Source organism: Crocuta crocuta, unplaced genomic scaffold, assembly GCF_008692635.1.
Source record: "Crocuta crocuta isolate KB4526 unplaced genomic scaffold, BGI_CrCroc_1.0 scaffold179, whole genome shotgun sequence".
Taxonomy (NCBI): Eukaryota; Metazoa; Chordata; class Mammalia; order Carnivora; family Hyaenidae; genus Crocuta; species Crocuta crocuta.
Window position 1 is genome coordinate 14,420,335 of NW_027551568.1, and position 6,375 is coordinate 14,426,709.

Genomic DNA, 6,375 nt, shown 5'->3' on the forward strand with positions numbered 1-6,375 from the left:
TAGATAGAAAAACAGAACCCGTTTCTGTTATTTTTATATTTTAATGTATTTATACTCTGAGACTCTGATTTGGAGAGATTCTCTGAAAGCTGAAAGCTTTTTTTTAACACCAGCTTTCAGGATTCTTTTAAGCATGGGAAAGGCTACAAAAATGAAACACATGAGGATCCTGGGTGGCTCAGTCAGTTAAGCATCTGACTTTGGCTCAGGTCATGATCTCACGGTTCATGAGTTTGAGGTTTATGAGTTTGAGCCCTGCATTGGGCTGTCTGCTCTCAGGACAGAGCCTGCTTCGGATCCTGTCCCTCTCTCACTGCCCCTCCTCTGCATGTGTACTCTCTTTCCAAAAAATGAATAAATATTTTAAAAAATGAAACAGATGGATGCATTCTTCAGAGCATTTCTTGACCCTGCAGGATATTTGCATCCCCAGATCCACTATCCTCGCTTTCTACTTTATTGTGAGCTCAGGAGAAGCTGACCACAGTGACTGCATTATCTAAAGTTCTTTGGCTTCTGACTTCTGTTTGCACTTGGACAATGAGAAGGCCTGGCAGGGTACAGATAACGGAAGAAGAGAAAGTGTGGAGTGTTTATGACCTCAGCTCCCTCCTGACAAGATGGTAAGTTGGCCAAGGCTGACTGGCCACAACCTCTGTCCTCCCAGATCTCTTCTACAGACACAGGTCACCTGCTTCCTGGTGCTGTTCCCTCCCTTTGCTTGTTCAGGTTCACAGAGAGTAAGAACGATCTTGCTATTGCTGTGTTGTCTCTTGTTGGTTTCCTAAACCCTGCCCCTGGGTTGTAAATAGATCTGTCATTAACGTCTCCTTAATTGCTCCTTTTGGTTTACATCAATTTCCTGTCAGGACCCTGAGTGAGTCTCCAGTTCAAATCACCTCTCTTTCTAAACTGCAGGAGATACATAGGTGGATAATCTATGGACTCAGATCTGTCTGTGCTCCAAGTTTATTTGTTCTTACAGTCAAAGAAGGTTTTTGATGTTGTTCTTATTAAAGCAGAGTTGTTGTTGTTTTTGTTTTTAATAATATATGCAGTAGTCAACTTCCAGCAGAAAATATTATGCCTATGGTTTTTCTTACCTGGAGCATTCCTGGAAAAGGAAGCCAGTATTTACTGAGACGATTACTGTTCAGGAGGTCACACAAACAAGGATATTATCAGGTAAAGAAAATTACAACATACAGGGATCATGTGCTTAATAGGATAAGATGGCGAGTTTATTTGGAAACCAAGTGCCAGACATTTCCTGGTGGAGTTAACTGGCCTCCCAGGGAAGGCATATAGTTGGTTATAATATAGTTTTGATACATAAAGATCCAAATTTAGGAGGAAAATATGCTTTGTATTAAGTTTAGATTTGTAAAATAATCTAATAGTGCTACTACTACTAACAATAATACCCAGCATTTATTGAGTGCTTTGTGTTCTGCAAGTGTTAACATATTTAATTCTCATAGGAACCCAGAAAGTGGGCACTATTGCTATCTTCTTTGTTTGTTTGTTTGGTCAAAGAAACTAAAGAATACAAGAAGAAATTCACCTAAGATGTGAGTCTATGCGATCTAGCTCCACATATAAGCTGATGATTTCACATATAATGTTGGCTTAACAGAAAACATTTTATGAAAGAAAATAATTTTTATTCCTCCTCATCATGTAATACATTTGCCTCATTTTTAGAATAACAAAAAGAGTTTTACTGCTAGACTTTTTTTTTCATTCTAGGAAGTCCTTTTCAGCATTCACAATTGGATTATTTCAGAAAGAGAGAAAATGGAATTCTACTCTACTTCCTGTGAGGTATATTTAAAGGGATACATTTTTTAACAGAGAGGATTTTGGCTTTTCAATAGTTAGAACGCTAGTGCAGGAGTCCTTTTTGAAGCAAATAAAAGTACTCTTTAAAGTCAAGACCTAATTGTCCAAAGCTTCTCCCAGGCTGGTCACATATCAGTGTCTTAGTTGTCAACCAATAGTCTGGGCTGTGTAAGGAGCAGAGACTAATATTTCAACTGAAGTTTACCATTAGAAAGCCACTTGGAACCTACTCTCTTGGAGAAGCTGTGAAATCTCCTGCATGTTTAAAATATGTCACATTGGCTGTTTTTTTTTTTTTTTTTTTTTTTTTTAAATCACATTCAACTGTGAGTTTCTTTTGTGAGGAAACAGATCTGGTTGGCAAACTGTGGCCCCAACCATGGTTGGGGTGTGTGATTTATCCTGCATGGAGCAAATGGGAGGGGCCTATGTGCTCTGGGTTCTGGTCTGCTCTGATGCTGAGCAGGTCCTGGCCTTGCTCCCAAAATCTGGCTGCGGATGTCTTCTGGGCCAGGCTATATTGTAGATCAAATACATTCTGTCAGAAGATCTCTTACTAACCTCCTAGGATTACCCTGTATTTCTGAGACTAAAGTTCAGACTGTAGAAACAGCATTTCCCACAGAATTCACAGTGTAAGATCTATCAAAAGAGTAAAAGAAAAGAAAAAAAATGCATGTCATGTGAGATCATTGTTAAGAAAGAGAATGATTTTCTGATGGAAAATTCCAGCTCCCTTTGAACAACTGCCTTGGAGAATGTCCTTAGGAAAGAGAGGTCTTACATCTAGTATGTCATTAACTATGCTTATAATTTCCTTTTGAGTGTTTATAGGTGGGAGTCTGGGTGTGGAATGTACAAATATTACACAAAAATTACAGCACAGTGATTGCTTCCTTTGCCAATCCACTTTCCGGAAAGTCATGAAACATTGCAATGGCATCTGTGGTATGTACAGAAACTTAAGCTTTTACCTTTATTTAACCTCACAAGCTAGGTCTGACCTAGAGTCTGAATCATATGCATACTAAGACAAACATTTTGAATGAATTTGGAAATTCAGGGCATGCGTGTTGTGGACAAGATTAAATTCTGTTCCACAGAGATCTTCTTCAGCCCTATTCCTGCTTGACATTAAGGAAGAGATATTGTCTGTGGAAAAGAAACCAAAAATAATGTCAAGTTGGAGTCTGGGCTGTAATCCGCATTACCCATTGTTGATTTGTCCACTGAAGCTGTGGAGCTATTGTGAGCTGAATTGTTGAGAGCCCAGCACTAATGGGGCCAAAGGTCACTGGTCTGGTTTAGCTCTTGGAACTGTTATAACTCCACCCATCTGGCACAGTTATGCCCTTTCCCATCAGGTTATAGGGTTCTCAGAACTGAATGGAGCCTGGAGCTTGATGTCCAATCAGATGACTGAACCCTGGTATCAACTCAGCTATTCTTTGCTCTGAGACCTTGAGCAATATATTTAAGTTCTTAGCCTCAATTTTCCTTCCCAAAGGGCTTTTGGAAACATCATAATTTCATCATCTGAATTCTTAGCCCATTGATGACAGTTAATATAGTTTACATTTCTTGTTCCCATGCAGTGCCTTGCATGCTGCCAGATATAAAGACAGAATTAAAGAGGTCCTTATTGATTTATACTGGGCCACCAGAATAGACTGAATGATGGCAAATTTCCTCTATAATATCAAATAATAATGATGATAGTAATAGTAGTAGAGCTGCTAATGTGTGTCAACAGCACAACATTTTTTGAAGGTTAGTATTTATTTTGATCCTCAGTACAATCTTCTGAATCAGGTATTATTACCATGTCCAGTTTATGACTGAGGAAACAGAATAAGAATCCTCAAGTTACTTGAGCAAGGTCAACAATAAAGAAGTGACAGAACCAGGAATTGTGTAAACTTAGTTCCAAAGTTAATGGTACTTAACCACTACAGACCTTCCCTGGATTTGGACACCCAGACATTTCTATTACATACAAGTATCTTTTTATTCAATCTGTTTGACTACTGTATTCAACACATACAGATTGGTCTAGTAGAGAGAGAAAGTAGAAATAGAGTATGATTCTACTTGACTATTTGCTTTGTTACTAGCCTCCAACCATGAGAGAGTTTCAGAAGTTGAGAAAATATAAAGTTTTCCAGCACCTATTTCCTTGGTCTCCTTTATAAACAAAGTAAATCAGATTGCTCTGGGTATATTTATATTCTTTGGGAAAAGATCTAGTTTGCCCTCACTTAGATTTTTGGGTTAAAGCTGGTTTCCATCCAAAGGTAGATTGGTAAATTAAAAAACTCAACTTGCAAGCAACCTCAGAGTAACCACATTCTTGAGTAAAAGCATGAATGCTTTTAACTTTCGTTTGTCAAGGGTCACTTTCTCCTCTGGTTCTTCATATCTTTAGGGCATTATTGATGCAGCTCTCTCTCTTTTCCACCAGATCTTTACTCAAAGCTGCCTAAAAAACCTTTCGATATGTCTTTATAAACTAGAATACAAAGAAGGAGCCTAGTTATTGGGAAAGTTTAGTAATGTTTTAAGACATCTTTTAAACGTTGGTGCTATGGACAAAATTTTGCTACCCATCCCCCTTCATGTTGAAGTCCTAACCTCCAATGTGACTGTTTTTGGAGATGAGGCTTTTAGAGGGTAACAAAGGTTAAGTCAAGTCATGAGGCTAGGGCCCTAGTCCAATATGATTGGTGGATTTATGAGAAGAAGGGAAGAAATTTCTCCCTATCTTTCCACTTCCTTAACCTTCTCCTCCACCTTTTCCTTTCTCTCCTCTGCACACAACTAGGAAGGGCTTTGTGAGCACATGGAGTGATTGCAGCCATATATATGCAAGCCAAGAAAAAAGCCCTTACCAGTACCTAAATATACAGGCACCGTGATCTTGGACTTCTGGCCTCCAGAATTATGAGAAAATAAATTCGTGTTATATAAGCCACCTAGACTGTGATATTTGTGAGAAAATAAATTCGGGTTATTTAAGCCACCTAGACAGTGACATTGAGTATTGCAGTCCTAGCAAACTATTATTCTTTTAGGTATTTGGAACATTGGAGTGAGCAATGGGTGTAATTTTTGAGTAAAAAAAGCCTTCTTAGTACCTTTGATATCATATCAGCACTCAAAGTTTTGATGGGCAAACAGAATTTTATTCTAGTTTTGCTTAGAATAATAAAATCATACCAACCTTAGGTATTATCTAATCCAATCTTCTCATTTTATATATGAGGAAATTGAGGCATGGATGGGGGGGACCACAGTAGTTAGTTATAAGGTTTGTACTAGAGTTCAATATTAGATTTCCATTTCTTTATTCCTGCTGCCATATAAAATGTTTCATCTTCTTTTTATCTTTTTACCATCGATTCAGTTGTATATTTTTGCTTCATAACCTTCAATGTCAATGTGTTCACCTTTAAGAAATATTTTGTTCGTTCCCTTACTGCTTACTTCAGAATATATTTCCTCTACCTGTTTTTACTACCTTATAAACCACATGGTTTTCAAGGATTACACTAACAAGACTTTCCATTTCTTGTATGCTTTACTCACTTACCCAATGATAGTGGTTTTCACCTGTGCTTTTCAGCTTCATTAAAAGGTTGATTTTGCTGAAAGGAACATGTGATATTTTACTTAATGTACTAAATTTGTAATTATAGATGTAATTAGGTTATGGTCACTGTCCTTAAATTTTCTTCACTCTGTACTTGTATTACTAGACACTTTTTCCCCACTTTTTGCATGAAAGAAGGTCTCTGGCTGTTTCCATTTTTAATTTTGCTTTCCCGAGCTACAAAAGAGCTTTTGTTATGCCCTCACAAGAAGTGCTGATGCCTTGTGAAGTCTACGGATGGCTTTGTCAGATAGAGTCTTGGCACAGTCTCAAATAAGTACTCAATCTTGATAGATTGATGCTATGTATAGACATGCATGGCACTTCGTGCATGTTTTGAAGACCATTCTCTGATCTTTTTCAAATAAGGTAAGTTTAATCTCAATATCAAATTGAAGTGGTGCAGAACCTCCCTTTCAGTGGTTAAAAGTGGATTTTAATCGAAGGGCTATCATGCTGTTGAAAGCAAATGTTTCTAGGGGACCTAAAAGTTTACAAAGCAATTTCACATACATGACTTCATGAGCTCTTCACATTAAGCATGTAAGAAATTTACAGGGTGACTAATGTTACATTCATTTTGCAGATAATGAAATGGATACTGTGAAATCTTAAATGCCTGACTCAGGACAAACCACCATTGTGAACTGAAATCCATAATTTTTGGTCTCCAGTCCTTTCTTTTATTGTCCAATATGTGATTTCTTGCTCATTGCATCTCTGCATCATTAGGATATTAGTTTCTTTACAAAATGTTTTGCTGACTTTTTGCTAGCTATGAGGATGGAAACATAAACTTGGGTTAAATAAAATTTGACTGTTAGTTCTAGCTACTAAGCAGATATTTTTAAAATCTCTAGTTGCTTAAGTTAGCTCCATTTTCA